Raw genomic sequence first — 16,286 nt, forward strand, 5'->3', positions numbered from 1 at the left:
AAATGGAAGACAGAGGGAGGCGTTTCAACTCTCTTAAACCCCACCAAGATTTGAATTGAGACACAAGAAATATCTTCCTTCAGGACTCTGGTCCTTAGCCAGGCTGGGATCTTCTGACAGTGAGCCTTGATGGGGCGGGGCACAAGTCCCAGCTGCAGGGGTCGTGAAGTCGGGAGGCCTGCAGTAAAAGATGAGAAGGAGTGGGAAGGTGTTTATCTGAGGAAAGAGTGTTGGTGGAATTTGGCAATTCCACTCCACCACTCTTATCTGCAAAATGGAATGAATCATTCTCCTGTGTCCATCGCCTTCAGGCTCAAGAGAGCAAAAATGCAAATGAGAGTTTAGAAGTACAGCTGATGCTTATTCCATTGCAGTGGTTTATCCTCCTCTCCTGGTCCATCTTCCTCTCCCTCTCCCATTGCTCCATCTCCCTCCTCACAATGGTTTTGTTGTGCTGTTTTGCCTTCCAAATCCATATTGTGCTGTATTTGAAACACCTACTCTACAAGGGCATCTCCAATTCCTTTAGCTGCCTTTTGCTGTTTTCTCCACAAAAGGCCCAGTATCAGTCACACACTATTTTACTCCATCTCCCACCTCCAGTACATTTTGTTATTCCTGAACTGTCACTTTTACGTATGATTCATTTTTGCAAGTTTTGTCATTCCCAATTTTACAGTTTCAAGACACAGCAGGGATAAATGCCAGGGGGAGAAAGATGAATTGTGGCCTGTGACGCCTCACCAATCAGTCACTGGTATTTATTGATTGCTTATTGTGTTCAGAGCACTGAACTGAGCACTTGGGAGAGTACAAGACAGCCTGTAGACATCCTCTCTGCCCAAAGAGATCTTATCAGGTCACCGAGAGGGAAACTATTGTCGGGAGCGATTTACAGAAGCTAAGAGGTGCTCCTACTGGATTGACTGGATCTGTTCCTGCTAAGCCCGTCGATTAGACTGTAAACCCGTCAATGGGCAGGGATTGTCTCTGTTGCCGAACTGTGCATTCCAAGTGCTTAGTACAGTGCTCTGCACATAGTAAGTGCTCAATAAATACTATTGAATGAATGAATCTCTGGCCTGGAGTGCAATGCTGTTTGTGGGTGGGGCAGGGATACCTGGCCCATCCCAAGGGCTGATTGCGTTATGTCCACACATGGGGGGGCTGCCTGGTTGACTCTGCCCATGCTGGTTCACACAGTACGAGCTAAGGCAGGACAAATGTTTGACCCTCCTGACCCTCCCAAGGCCCACAAAGCAAAATCTTCACACTTTCTCCTTCCTCTCCCTAATACACCGGCAATGTCCCGTCCAACAATCACTGAAATCTTGGCGATCATCTTACTTGCCCACGTCCTGGTTGCAGATAAATTTCCTTTGGACCTTGAGTCGGTGGGCCTATGAAGACAACTGTGGCACACGCACATGACTCTGCAGGGGGGAGCAGGCCCTCCGGGCCACAGGAGAGGATAGCAGGAGGGCCGCCCTTACTCTCTCAGTCTCCTGGGTCATCCTGACCCGATCGATCAGTTTCTGCTTTAGTTCCCGAGTGCTGCCGCTGGGTTTACAGTAGCCAGAGGGTGCCTTGATTAATCTGTGCTCACCTGGAACTATTGACAGAGTGATTTGTCAAACTCCTCTTCCTGCCAGCTAGAGTTAGCCAGGTCTAATGTCAGAAGTCAAAATCGTGGGCCCCCTCAGTCCCTTCCGAAGCCAGCGTGAACACCACCACTCTGCCTGAGCCCAGAGGGGAGAGGCTTGTTGGATGCTGATCAACGTCCCGTCTGCCTCCCGCTCGTTCTGTCATATCGTAATGCAAATTCTTTCATTTTGTTCAGCTACCAACTGAAATGGTGGTGACAGAATGCAATCAAGCCTGATATTAGCTCCAATCAGGAGGTGTAGCTGGCTAATTAGTCTCCTCGCAGTTACTGTGCACAGAAAAGGAAAGCCCTAATGGCTCTCATTTAAACTTCACTTTGTCTTATTTACTTTTAATTATTTTGGCTCTTCCACCCTCCACACTGCAGGAGCTGTCCTGAGTCATTGTGCTGGAAATCAGGAGACCATCTCAGCTGGCATCCTTTTCCAACTGCTCCATACATACGGTTCCCTTCCGACTTCACCTCCATCCACTCTGTCTGAAAGGCACTGTCTCCTCCTCAGTAGATCACTGATGTGGCCAGCCTGGCTAGCCCAGGATCCTACTGGGGTCTACATAAGCCACTTAGACCGTACCGTCCCATGAAGATGGTAGGAAGAAGCGCGACCCACTAGAAAGAGCCCAGGCCTGGGAGTCGGAGCCCCTGGGTTCATTACCCTATTTATTTTGTTAATGAGATGCACATCACCTTGATTCTATTATTTGCTATTGTTTTCATGAGATGTTCTTCCCCTTGATTCTATTTATTGCCATTGTTCTCGTCTGTCCGTCTCCCCCGATTAGACTGTAAGCCCGTCAAAGGGCAGGGACTGTCTCTATCTGTTACCGATTTGTACATTCCAAGTGCTTAGTACAGTGCTCTGCACATAGTAAGTGCTCAATAAATACTATTGAATGAATGAATGAATAATCCTGACTTTGCCACTTACCTGCTGCATGACCATGGGCAAGTCACTTCACGTCTCTTCTCTGTGCCTCCCCCTCATCTGCAAAATGGGGATTCAATACCTGTTATCCCTCCTACTTAGACAGTGAGCCCCATGTGGGATCTGATTATGTTTTATCTACCCTAGCACTTAGCATATAGTAAGTGCTTAATGACAGCCACAATTATTATTATTTAAAATGTGGCTCGAAGACAACACTACTGATAATGACTGTCAGTCAGTCAATTATATTTATTGAGCCCTTACTGTTTGTTCATTCATTCATTCAGTATTATGTATTGAGCTCTTACTATGGGCAGAGCATTATACTAAGCGTTGGAATGTACAATTCGGCAACTGATAGAGACAATCCCTGCCGAATAACGGGCTCACAGTCTGAACAGGGGAGACAGCAAAGTGAAACAGAACAAAACAAAACAACATCATCAAGATAAATAGAATCATGGAGATATACACTAGAATCATGGTGATATACACCACATCTATACTGTACACAGAGCACTGTACTAAACGCTTGGGAGAGTATAATTCAACAATAAATAGACACATTCCCTGCCCACAATGAGCTTGCAGACTAGAGGGGGAGGCAGACATTACTATAAATAAATATTTATTTAGCAAATTGGCTAGTCAATCAGAGGTATTAATTGAGTACTTACTGAGTGCTTGGGAGAGTACAAGGCAACTGAGTTGGTAGACACGTTTCCTACCCACAATGAGGTCAGGGCAATGCCCGATCCTCCTTGACCTCCTGGCAGCCATCAAGAGGCTGCCTATCCATGTCTGATTTCACTGACATGGAACTCACTGGTTGTCTTCTTTCCTCTCTGGCTTCCTCTCCTCAGGTCCATTTGCTGAGCCTCCTTCCCTCCTGCTAATGGGGTTGCTTGTGACGAACTGGGGGCAGATGGAAATTAGGTGGAAAGAGAGCGGAGCCAGCGTCTTTGACACCTTGTGATGATGCTGCCAGGGCTGAGCACCTGTATCAAGAAGCCTTTGGAGACCCTCTGGGCCACTTCTACGTGGCCAAAGTGTCTATTCAAAAATATCCACTGGCAAAGACAGCACTTTGGTGGGTGGATGTTGCTTGTGGCAGGCAGAGAGTAGCAGTGATCTTTTCCTCCTGACCCTCCAATATGGCTTTCTACATTAGTGTTTTCTTTCAATTGACAGGTACTGAATAGGGCATAGTCAATTATGTGGCAATCCCTGTTATAGTCTTGCTAAATGTGAAGAGACCTTACAGCCCCTCCCAACCTCCCACCCTGAGCGCCCCGCGTCACACAAGCGGCTTTGTGGCTGCCACCACCAAAAGCCCCTAGCAGCTCTAGCAGATTTCTGCCCACCATCTCGATCACTTAACAAATACCATAAAACAAACAAACAAGGAGCACAAGGTTAAAGTCCAGGTGGGTAGTCAGAATAGTCAGAGCTAGATGATTCTGCAACCAGTGGGGAACAAAGGAAGGAATATCAAATAGGGATGAGTCCTTTCAAGTTGTGAGGTTTGGAGCTCATACACCGGACCATCATGTGGGTGTCCTGTCATGATCGTCTCCCTCCGTCTCTCTCGCCCTCCTTCCCTTCCTCAGGAATGCCAACTTCTGATGCAAAACTTCTAGATGCTGTCTCCAGAAAGGCACCTGTGCAAAACGGCAATTTGACAAGCTCCTCTCTCTGCAGTCGGCCTCCTCCTGCTTCTAATAGTTTCCTGGCTTCCAGTTCTTCTTCTCCACCTCCCCCGACCTCCTCTTGCTCTCCCTATACTGGCAGCGCACTGACTAACGGGCATTACAGTTAGTGGGTTTTAGCAGCAAAGCATAATTGGCACTGAATTTCCCAGTGGATTCAATAACCAGAAGAAAGACAACATCTCTTGTACTACCCTGGTACTTACATAAAAGCCCATCACTTCATTTCCTCTTTAAAATTCAAGCTCCCTATCACCCCAGACCCTGCCTCTTCCAGGCTGTTTAAAAATGGCAAGAGGAAATTGCCTGCAGAAGCCCCGGAGCCAAATCCCTTTATTTATCTCAGTGCTAATAACCACAGCAGAGTAAACTAGGCCAGAGCATTCGGGGGGTGTAGTTATGATTATTATGTCCGTGCATCCGGAATGCACTCAAGCCATGGTTTTGCCCCAGGAAAATGCTCAATTATCACCAGTCTGGACGCCCGGACTGTATGCATGAGGTAAAGATAAGAGAAGCAGCCTCTGGCCCCTATCTCATTAGGGACCAACCCACCCAGGGTGGTGGCTTGCAGAGGGGTGTCTGACATGGGGACCTTCCTATGGACCGTATTGGGTGTGGCATATCTTCTGTTCCATGTGGAAATGTCTGATGCATAATTTATATCTAATCTCAGATGTTTTTAACTAACTTTCCTTTATATCTACTTGTCTTCCCCATTTGACCATCATCTCCTTGCAGGCGATAGTATTGAGGGTCACAATATGGCTGCACAAGTTCATTCTGGATGTACAATGTCAGGTAGCCTGAGCCTTGCTGAGCAGAGGAAGGGCAGTTTCCTCCCTGGGTGCCAGGCACTGTACTAAGCAGTTGGGTGGATAAAAGCAATTAAGGACGGACACACTCCCTGTCCCACATGGGGTTCAAGTCTTAATTCCCATTTTCCAGGTGAGGTAACTGAGGCACAGAGAAGTCCAAAGTTATACTGCAGATAAGATACTGGATTGGAACCCAAGTCCTTCTGACTTCCAGGTCCATGCTCTATCCACTAGACCACACTGCTTCACATGCTCTATGGGTTGTTACACCAGATGGGGCTTGTTTCCCAGTTGACAGGGCCTGCCTCTCTACAATAAAACAGTTCTCACCCTGCCATCCCCTTCAACTTGCTTCCCACCTTGATGTACTCATTCCTTAAAGAAGCTTCAGGTGCTTTTACCCAAGGACACTCAAGCAGAAGCAGCTTCATTTCTGGGCCAGGTGGCCCTTCTGGCTTAGGGTTCTGTCTCGGGGCAATGGGGTGCTTGGAGAAACCATGTGCTCTTTAACCTCCCTAATACTCCACCTGTGGCTGGGTGGAATCATTGGCCGTTCCTAACCTCCTCTGGTGACCCATCTTGAACTGCTCATTCATAAACATATCCCAAACTCTCTTGAACCTACTGATCTCGTTAGCTCCTTATGGTCAAGGAACATGTCTGCCAACTCTTGTATTGTAAGTGCTTAGTACAGTGGTCTGCACATGGTAAGTACTCAATAAATACCATTGATGATGATAAGCTATTTTTTGGGTAGGGAACATGTCTACCAAGAGCTAAGTACAGTCTTTTGCACACGGTAAATGCTCGATAAATATGACATTGATTACGATTGAATGGATCGTATGAAACATGATTGAATGAATGACTGAATGAATGATTAGCCCAACTTCCTGAGGCAACGAATTCCTCAGCTTGGCAGCAGCTGAGTGAGAAGATGTGTTTTTTATATCTGATATGAGGTCAAGATTAGCCTGCCTTATTGGGAGAGGATGAGGATGGAGTAGAGACCATTGGATTGGGCAGGCAGGAAGTCATCATGGGTAAGTAGTTTGAGTTGTCATGATTCATTCATTCATTCATTCAATCGTATTTATTGAGCTTTTACTGTGTGCAAAATATTGTACTAAGTGCTTGGGAGAGTTCAATGCACCAACAAACAGACACACTCCCTGCCCGAGTGGGGCAAGTAGACTGAGCATCTCAGGAGGATATTAAAGGGCTAGAATAATTAGTAGGGGCAGCGGGCACAAATGTCGCCGAGGGAGAAATATTCACCCGTGGCTTCAAACCGCTTAAACCACCTGGATCCTGATGGCAGGTTGAAATGGTAAAAAGCAGCTGGGTCACGGGAGGTGTTGGCTGCCAGAGTAGACTGGCTTGCTCCTCTCATGTCTGATCATTCTCTAGCCTAAATGTGATTGGTTAACAAAGTTCAGCTCCCACAGGTTCCCCTCAAGGACACAGGTGTGGCCTCATGAATCCCATTTTTATGGGACTTCCGGCCTCCCCTTCCCTGAATCGTATCCTGTTCTCACCAACCTTTCTGTCTTTAATCCCTAAGCATCCCTAAGCATGCTCTCTCCGAGCCCTGACTATGGGTCGGCAGTGATTTTTATTACACATTTAATCATCCCTTTGTCAAACCGGACATATTTCGCCTTTATAATCTTAGCTCATAAATCAAGAATTTCAGCTCCTTAATTATCCTGCTTATCTCTGAATTCTCAGTAACTTTCTGGCAATGAGATGCTTGAGATGAAGGACCTGAATATGACCCAATACAATCCTGGAAAGAACAGATACTCTGTGAATAACCACAGATGATTCAACATTTCTTCAAATGTCTCAGGAGCTGGCGGCATTGTTAGGGGCAACTGGGGAAGGGGGAAAGAGGGATGGCTTCAGAAGTGGAAAGTGGCATTTGCCTCTGGCTCCTGGTCAGAAGAAGTGTGCTGGGGTCTGGGGGTGGTGCAAAGTGATTTGGTGAATGAGGGGAAAGGACCAGATGTGCTGAGGGATGGTGGGGGTGAGGAGAGATGGGGGTGGGGAGATGATGGAGGGCTGGAGGGGGTGAGAGGAAGGATGGGCGTTGTGTGAGGGAAGACAGCTTTTAATGTTGTTTCTTCTAAAAAACTGACATGGTTCTATACTGTAATGTGATATGGAGTTCTTTCTGTTGATCAGAAAAATGAATACATCCTCAGGATTCCTATCAAAAATTTACCATCAGCTGACCTTTCGGGACTGTTACTGCCAAAACATTGGGCCGATCTCCTCCACGAGTCTGATTTTCACCTTGCCCCCTGCCCTGCCCACCATGGGATGGGGCAGCTCCTGGGCTCCAGAGGTCCCTGGGCAGGCAGCAGCTGCAGGAGCGAGGGGACCCAGGCCACCACCAATCCTTTCCTCAGTCCCCTGGTTTTGGAGGGCACTAGCTGCCTGGGGGAATCAATCAATCATATTTATTGAGAGCTTACTGTGTGCAGATCACTGCACCAAGCACTTGGGATAGTACAACAGTATAACAGAGTTGGTAGACATGTTCCCTACTCACAAGGAGTTTATAATCTATGGGGGGAAAGACTTAAATTAAATAAATTACAGATCTGTACATAAGGGAGAGCATGGGACACGTCATCTAATCAGAACAGAGGCTTCCGGTCAGTTGTGAGGAAGGAAATCCAACTTGAAAGATCCACTCAGGGATGCTTTGATTTTCCATCAGTACTACAAGACCTCTTCCTTGTTTTTTGTCAATCCTCAGAGGGAAGGGCAGAGAATGGGAGAAATTCTGATTCTGAACACTTTGTATCGGAACCTAAATATTTGGGGGCTACTCTTCACTTCAAGGTTCCCCCCGGCAGCACTTATCTTTAAATGCTGTTATTGCTTCGCCCTACCTGTAATTTATTTTAGTAACTGTCTCCCTTGCTCCTTGAGGGCAAGGATCATATCTGCTAACGCTACTGTTTTCTCCCAAGCACTTTGGAGTGCTCTGCTCAGGGCAAACACTCAAGGAATACTATTTATTGATTGATAAGAGTTTGATGTTGCTGGCTGCCATCATTGTTGAGGACCTGGCAGCTCCTTAGTGCAAATCCTGCACGGAGCTCAGACATCCGGCTAGCCAGTGTCTCCAGTCAAGCGGGTTCCCTGGATCCGGGGCATGCTGGGCAGCATACTAGCCAACACTCTGGCCAACTAGTCAACACTTTGCCATTTGTCTGCTGCATAGTCTCGGGCAAGTCACTTTACTTCTCTGTGACTCAGCTACCTCATCTATAAACCAGAGAATAAAATTGTGAGCCCTGTGTGGGACATGGATAATGACCAACCTGATTATTTTGTATCTGCCCAGGGCTTAGTACCGAACCTGGCACAGTAGTATAGAACCTGTACACCTAGTACAGAACCTACTTAACAAATATCATAAGAAAAAGAGAGAGAGGAGGCAGAGCCCAGAGGGCACTCCTAGCTCTAAGTGGCAGCTGACAGGAAGTTCCACATGTGCCTCTCCCTCTCCCCACACCAGCGAGGCAGGGCCCAAAGCCAGAGCTCTGGGCTGAGGCTACCATCAGGTTGTCCCACTCCCAGCCTGAGCCCCCTCTTCCCCTTCATCCAACTGCATAACTGGGACTATGAGACAACTCTGCCCTGATGGGGCCTGTGGGCACTTAGCAATCAGCGAGTAGTTGGGAATAGACACCCACCGCCAATCTGGGGAGGGACTCTCCCCTGTGAACCCATCATGAGGTCACCTTGCAGGTCACACTCGCGAGTATCTCCTGGTCATGACCCATCCAACACCTCTGCCTGACAAAGAGATGGGTTGTTGGCAGGCGGCACAGCAGCAGCCCTCCAACGGGCAAATGCACTGTGATTTATGGTTACTTCCTGTAGGAGATGAGAATCTAAATGAGAATCTAGAAGCAAATGCGCCAAAGGGCCTGGGAAATGCAGCAGGGGACGGTAGGGAAATCACCCATCCATAATACTCCTGCTTCCCTCTACAGAATCTGCTCCATCTGGGGACTGTCGGACCAATGAGCTTCTTTCTCCTATCCTTCTCACTCTCTCCCTGCCTTCTGGAGGGGACAACTGAAGCAGCAAATGTGCAATCAAGAGAGTTGGTAAACTTCCCATGGCTGGAGGCTCAAGCGGCCACACCGCACGGTGTCCCTTGTGTACAAGGCTGGGCTCGCTGGGCTTGGATTGAAATGCAGGGCGGCTATTAGAAAATTGGAAAAACAAGATCCTGAAGGACCCGAGGAAGATGCTGGAAAATATCTAAGTTATAACATTCATTCCTAGAAAGACATGGGCCTCAGATTCAACAGGAAGTCAGTCCCAAGATGTTTCAGCTGACTTTGTGCCCAGGGACAATCCTTAGATCCAATGATCTGGTGAAGAGCTGCCTGTAGAAAATCTGCCATCAAGGATGTGCAGTGGGAAATGGAGACCTACAGATATTTTGCTTTTAAAGTGAGATTGAGAACCAGCCTGAAAGCCCCGCAGACCCCAAAGGCTTTCATCAGCAGTGCCGCGGTGACTGCTGTCAGTAAATCCAGTTGCCTGGACGACCCACTGTCCAATGAAAGACAAAGATGCCAACAGGGATTTGAGAAGGCCATATACTCTTTGGAACCCTATTTAACAGTGGGCTGTCAAACTAGACACCAATCTGAAGGTCTTCAGGGCAGATATCATGTCCATTGTTTTCTGTGGCTGTGAGGCCTGGATCAATCCCAGATACCACATTTGTCCAAGTGAGCAGTTCCATCAGCATTGCTCACCCACTATGATATGTGTCAAATGGCAAAACAAGAGGCAGAATCAACACAGAAGGCAGATGCAGGAGGGTGTGTGTGTGAAACACACATGCAAGAGAGAAGGCTAAGTTGTATATCCATACACCATTAGTGACATCACCCCATACACCTCTAAGAGCCGCCTGACTACTCCGCCCCACGTTTGGACCGGGTCTGACTCATCCTGAATTGGGGCAGCCCTGAAGGACCAGACTCAGGGTGATAAGGAGAGCCCGGCTCTGGGGGGCTCAGCTTGACTCACCTCTGGGTAGTCCTGGCTTCTGGACCCATCTGGTACCCGGCAGGACTCCAGCCCCATCACAGAGCAGTCCACAATTTGTGGTGGCACAGAGGCCAACACGGGGCTCCTCGGGATAGGTAAAACACACCTGGCTCCAGGATCCCGAGTCTGGGGCACTAATGTGGATTGGAGCCAAAGTTACCTCAGACAAGCCTCAGTTACTTCATCTGTAAAATGGAAATAAAATTCCTGTTCTCTCTACCCCTTAGAACTCCTTGTGAGACAGAGACTATGTCTGTTCTTATGGCTTACATAGCTCAAACAGCATGCAATGCAAATAGGTGACTGAATTTGTTGAGATTTCAGGAAGAGAGAGTCAGTCTTGGTGCTGACACAGAATGCTGCTTTACCTCTGTCCCTGCCTCCCTTAACAGAGACCCCGTCAGCTAATTTGGCTTTATAGTTTTCCATTTTCCCTCTTCCATTCATCACTGTTTGCAATATCCTCATAGAAGCCTGAAGCTAAAGAGCCTTGCTCTCCCTGCTGGGCCCTCTTCTGATCAGTTGACATTGATTTCTGTTCCTATCCTTTTGAAGGGACCAAAAGAAAACAAGTGGGAGAAACCAATCAAAATAAGGGCATAAGAAGTGGGTAACAGTTAGCCCTGCTGGAGAAGAAACATAGGCCGGATGCAGTAAATAATAATAGTAATATTTATAAAGTGCTTCCTATGTGCCAGACACTGACTTAAGTGCTGGGGAAGAGGCAAGATAATCAGTTGGGCACAGTAACTGTCATTCAGGGTTCCTAATCTATGAGGTGGGGAGAGCAGATAGTTTATCCCCATGTCACAGAAGAGGAACCTGGGGCACAGAATGAGTGAGTAGCCCAAGGTCACCCAGCAGGCCAGGTGTAGAGCTGGGGTTAGAACTCAGGTCTCCTGAGTCCCAATCTCACATTTTTCCCGCTATTGCACGTTACCTCTTTTTTGGAGAATCCTGTTTTCAGGTCTCCCACTTCCTGAAGTCAGGAAAGCCCCAAGGGTGACGGGTGCCACTCCACATTGTAAATACGGATGCTGGATGAAGCACAGAGTGGAGCCTGTAGGTTGTTTGTTTTGTTTTACGGTACTTGTTAAACACTTACTAAGTTTCAAACCCTGTTCTAAGTGCTGGCATAGGTAAAAGTTAATTAGAGTTGGGCAAAGTCCCTGTCCCACATGAGATTCGGCCTTAAGTAGGAGGGAGAATAGGTATTGAATCTACATTTTCAGTTGAAGAAACTGAGGAACAGAGAAGTTAAATGCCTTGCCCAAGGTCACACAGCAAGCAATTGGCAGAGCTGGGATTAGAACCTAGGTCCTCTAACTCCCAAGTCTGTGCTGTTTTCCACTAGGCCATGCTTCTTCTCCTTTGGCACTCCCTCCCCTTCCTCTACACTTCGGGGTGCTGAATAAAACAAATCTAGCAGTCCCAGTTCCTGCTTACAATGCATCTGGCCCACTCTGTCCTGAGAGTTCCCTCTGCCCCCCTCCAACTCCACTTGCCCAGTGCCAAAGCCAGATAAGAATGGGGAATATTGCCCTCTTTTCTGCCTACAACTAAGTCTGCTTTGGGCAGTGTTGGGACTGAAGAGACCCCAGAATGGACCGGAGTGTGGACCCAGGGCCAGTTTGCAGCCCTAGTTATCAATCAATCATATTTATTGACCTACTGTTTGCAGGGCTCCAAACTAGGCAGTTGCCAAAGTCAATAGAAATAAGAGATACCGGCCCTCAAGAAAATAGTCTCATGGGGTGAAATTTAAATTTCCTGGGCAACAGATGAACTTCCAGTAGCAGCCTCAAAAGTCTGTTTCTCAAGCCTATCTTCATTCCAGTCCAATTGACTTCCCTGCCTCCACCACCACCTCCCAGTGGCTCCCACAGTCCCCATCCCTGAGAACCACCCTCAGAGGGTAAAGGGCTTGCTCTAGCCCTCTCACAAGCCCTTTCATTCTCCCTCCCACGAGCGCCTTGCTGGAACAGGCAGTTGTGGAAGTGGGTTCTGTCTCCCTAAAGAGCAAGACTTCTGGGCAGGGAACCTGGTCTGAGGGCATAAGTCACCTGCCCAGAGGGGCACATTTCAGTTTTGGGCAACAGTCTCCCAGCTGCTTCGACCCCGTGCCATCCTCCGGATCCAGGGTCATCTCGAAACCGACAAGTCTGGAGCCCCAAGTCCTTCCCAGGGTCTCGCAGTCAGGACTGGACTTGCACTGCCGGACAACACTGAGCAAGGTGAGCATGGAGACAGGTCAGCTTTCTTATTCTAGGCACTGTTTGTGCTCCTGACCTTATGGCTCCACGCTTCACCCTTCCCTCGCTGAATGGTGAGTGAATCATCATTATTCCATCAATGCAGCCTCTTAATCATTCCAAACGTGCGAGAGGCTCCTCGAGTATTATTAGGCTGAGCCTTCTATAATTACCAATTCAGTTAACCTACTGCCCTCTCGCTTAGTCTGCCATCGCTGGTGTTTTGGCGGGTTATCTTGGAGCACAGAGAAGCATAACTTGATTGTTTCTCAGCACTTAGGCTGGCTCAGCTAACTCCCAAGAAGTACCACATCAATTCATTAACTTTTTATGCCTTCTAATGAGCCAACATTACCTCCCTTCCATTCATTTTGTTGTATATTCTGAATGCAATCATTTATTTTCCTTCTCTCTCCCTGTTCCTCCCTCTCCCCGCCTTTGTTTCCTTTCTTTGGAAGGGGTGAGCGTGAATCCATGCTTGATCTATTAGGCCATTAGAGTTTCGACTTTAATTTTTATATAACGGAGGTCCCCGCCCAACACTGGGATACCCACAGGGAATCGCCGTGAACTGGGCACCGCTGAAACCTTACTCTCTGCAATACAGTAAGATTGCTCTCGTTTTCCAGGGAGTCTGTTGCCCGTCCTGCTTCAGCAGTAACCTTTGCTGTCGTCGGCACGTGGGAGCGGTGTGGGCTCCAAGCCGCTCTCCCCGCCACATTCAAAAGGCAAAGCTTCTTCTCTCAAAAATCCCCAACATCCATCAATTGCAAATAATGAGTGAGTGGCAGCAGGCATGGTATTAAACTACCTACCAACCTGAAGATTTTTCAGAGCTCTAGCCTGCCCACTCTTCTACATAGCTATAAGAGCAATAAATGGTATTTATTACTGTACTAAGTGCTCGAGAGAGTACAATACTATAATACTAAGAGACACCTTCCCTGCCCACCAAAAGTTTACAGCCTAGAGGGGAGACATCCATTAAAATAAATTATGGATATGCACGTAAGTGCTACGGGATTGACAGTGGGATGGTTATCAATCAAGTGCTTAAAAGACTCAGATGCAAGTACATAGGCAACACAGAAGGGAGAGGGAGTAGGGAAAATGGGGGAGTGGGGAGAAGAGGTTGCACTAGGACAGGGCTTCTGTGTGTAAGATCTGCTTTTGCACTAGAAGCCCAAATTTTGGGTCAAGGATATAGCAAGGACCCTAATTGTTAATCCTCCCTGCTTCACTGAACTTCAAGGTTTCAAGAAAGAGTGGGACTGGAAGCATCTGATGGGCAGACTGATTTTTTACTACAACCAGGAGCACGCTTTGCTCCTTCTACACCAACCTATTCACTGTACCTCCATCTTGTCTAACTGCCAACCCCTTACCCACATTCTCCCTTTGGCCTGAAAATCCCTTCCTCTTCACATATACCACTCTCCCCACCTTCAAAGCCTTCTTAAAAATCACATCTTCTCCCAGAGGCCTTCCCTGACTAGCTCCCATTTTCCCTACTCCCTCTCCCTTCTGTGTTGCCTATGCACTTGCAAATGAGTCCTTTAAGCACTTGATTGATAACCATCCCACTGTCAATCCCATAGCACTTATGTGCATATCCATAATTTATTTTAATGGCCGTACGCTTCTGGTGGGCAGGGAAGGTGTCTCTTAGTATTATAGTATTGTACTCTCTAGAGCGCTTAGTACAGTAATAAATACCATTGATTGCTCTGACAGCTATGTAGAAGACTAGGGCAGGTTAGAGCTTTGAAAAATCTTCAGGTTGGTAGGTAGGTTCACTCATTCATTCAATAGTATTTATTCAATAGTATTTATTGAGCGCTTACTATGTGCAGAGCACTGTACCAGGCACTTGGAATGTACAAATCGGTAACAGATAGAGACAGTCCCTGCCCTTTGACGGGCTTACAGTCTAATCGGGGGAGACGGACAGACGAGAACAATAGCAATAAATAGAACCATGCCTGCTGCCACTCACTCATTATTTGCGATTTATGGATGTTGGGGATTTTTGAGAGAAGCAACTTTGCCTTTTGAATGTGGCGGGAGAGAGGCCTGGAGCCCGCACCGCTCCCACGTGCTGACGACAGCAAAGGTTAATGCTGAAGCAGGACGGGCAACAGACTCCTTGGAAAATGAGGGCTGGAAGTGCCAGTCGGTGGTGTCAGCTGCCTCTGCCCCTGGAGGTGAGGGCAGGAGTCCGAATCGAGATCTGAATTGTACTTCCCAAGCACTTAGTACAGTGCTCTACGCACAGTAAGAGCTCAGTAAATACGATGGAATGAATGAATGAATGAATGAATGAATGAGACCTAGGACTGCCACCTTCTTACTTCTCATGAACACGTTGAGGTAGAGCAGACTAGGAGAACATGGAACTGCCCATTGGGTGAGCCTCTGCCACCAGCACTTCTCACGTCCCGGAAGATCAGGTGAAGATGATCGGATGCTTGGCAAATCAATCAATAATATTAGCTGAGTGCTTACTGTGTGTTCAGCACTGTACTAAGCAGTTGGGAGAGTACAGCAGAGTTGGTAGACACGGGCACAACGAGCTCACAGTCTAGAAGCGTAGGGACAATTACTGATTTTCTGGTGATTAATCGCGCAGGTGAGAGCAAGTCCAAAGGCTGCTAGTGCATGACCAGTGGCTAAATTAGTAAGGGAAGCAGAAATAACCCAGCAGTGGCCCAGTTTCAACACTACCAGTTCAAAGCCAATTCTTTCTGTGGTTCAACAAGCCAGAGGTTTTTCAAATAAAGAGGAGATCTAAGTTAGAGATGCTCTCTAAAAACCTAAGTTTTGTCTTAATTCCCTGAAAAAATGGACTCGATTTTCTCCATGCTGAAGCTCTGGAGGCCCCATCAATACCTAATATTTTGGAGTATTGTTTGAACAGTGTGAGGGTGAGTGTATACATGCACATCGCACCCACAGTGAGAGGGAGAGGCCAAGAGGAAGGACATTAGAAAAATGCCAAATTTCCTCTCCAACTTTACATTTCCCAGGTCCTACAGGACTAGGTGACCTGATGTCATCTCTGAGATTCCCGCAGAGCACTACAGCACTGGACTGGGTGGCTTGTGCTCTAATATGCTGCTCTGATTGCTACAGTCAGAGAGATTGACTGACAATAGGAGGAAATCAAATATCAGAAGGAAGCTTCAGAGAGTAAGAAAGTTATTGAGAAACAAGGGACCCAGTTAGCAGAAGAATCATAACTCAGGAGATTCAGTAATCCTCAAGGGTTACTTCAATGACAGCATCTCAGTCGCTGCCATTTTAGTCAAAACTGTCTACCCGGGACTCTGAAGAAGGGAAGGGCAGTTTAATAGATATAGCAGTTTTATAGATATAGACAAGTCTGTTGGCAATTGATGAAGCCAGAAGCATAGCCAGAGCAGAAGTCCACCGGAATGCTGGATGGTGAGTGTCTGCAACTCATAATATTCCTCCACCCACATCCTTGTCATCTTCCAGAGCGGATCTGCACCGCCTGGTTGGAATGGTCCAGGCAGGTGCAGCTTCTAGGAAGCCAGGTGAAAGTGTGACTCACAGGTATGATTTCTCTTTCCTCTAATCCGCAGAAGGGAAACCCTCACTCAGCAAAGGGAAAGTGAGTCTAGGCCAACATGTCTATGAGCAGAAAGGGGAAGCGCATCCCCCTCCATGGCTCTAGTCTGCCACCCAAGGTCCTGGGGCAGAAACTACTGGGATTCCACCCCAGCAAAGGCAGGAGGAACAGCTGGTATGGCGGTAACGAGGAAGTAGAGGAGGGGGAGGTGACTTGCGCCCTTCCTG

The sequence above is a fragment of the Ornithorhynchus anatinus genome, chromosome 8, assembly GCF_004115215.2.
Source record: "Ornithorhynchus anatinus isolate Pmale09 chromosome 8, mOrnAna1.pri.v4, whole genome shotgun sequence".
NCBI lineage: Eukaryota > Metazoa > Chordata > Mammalia > Monotremata > Ornithorhynchidae > Ornithorhynchus > Ornithorhynchus anatinus.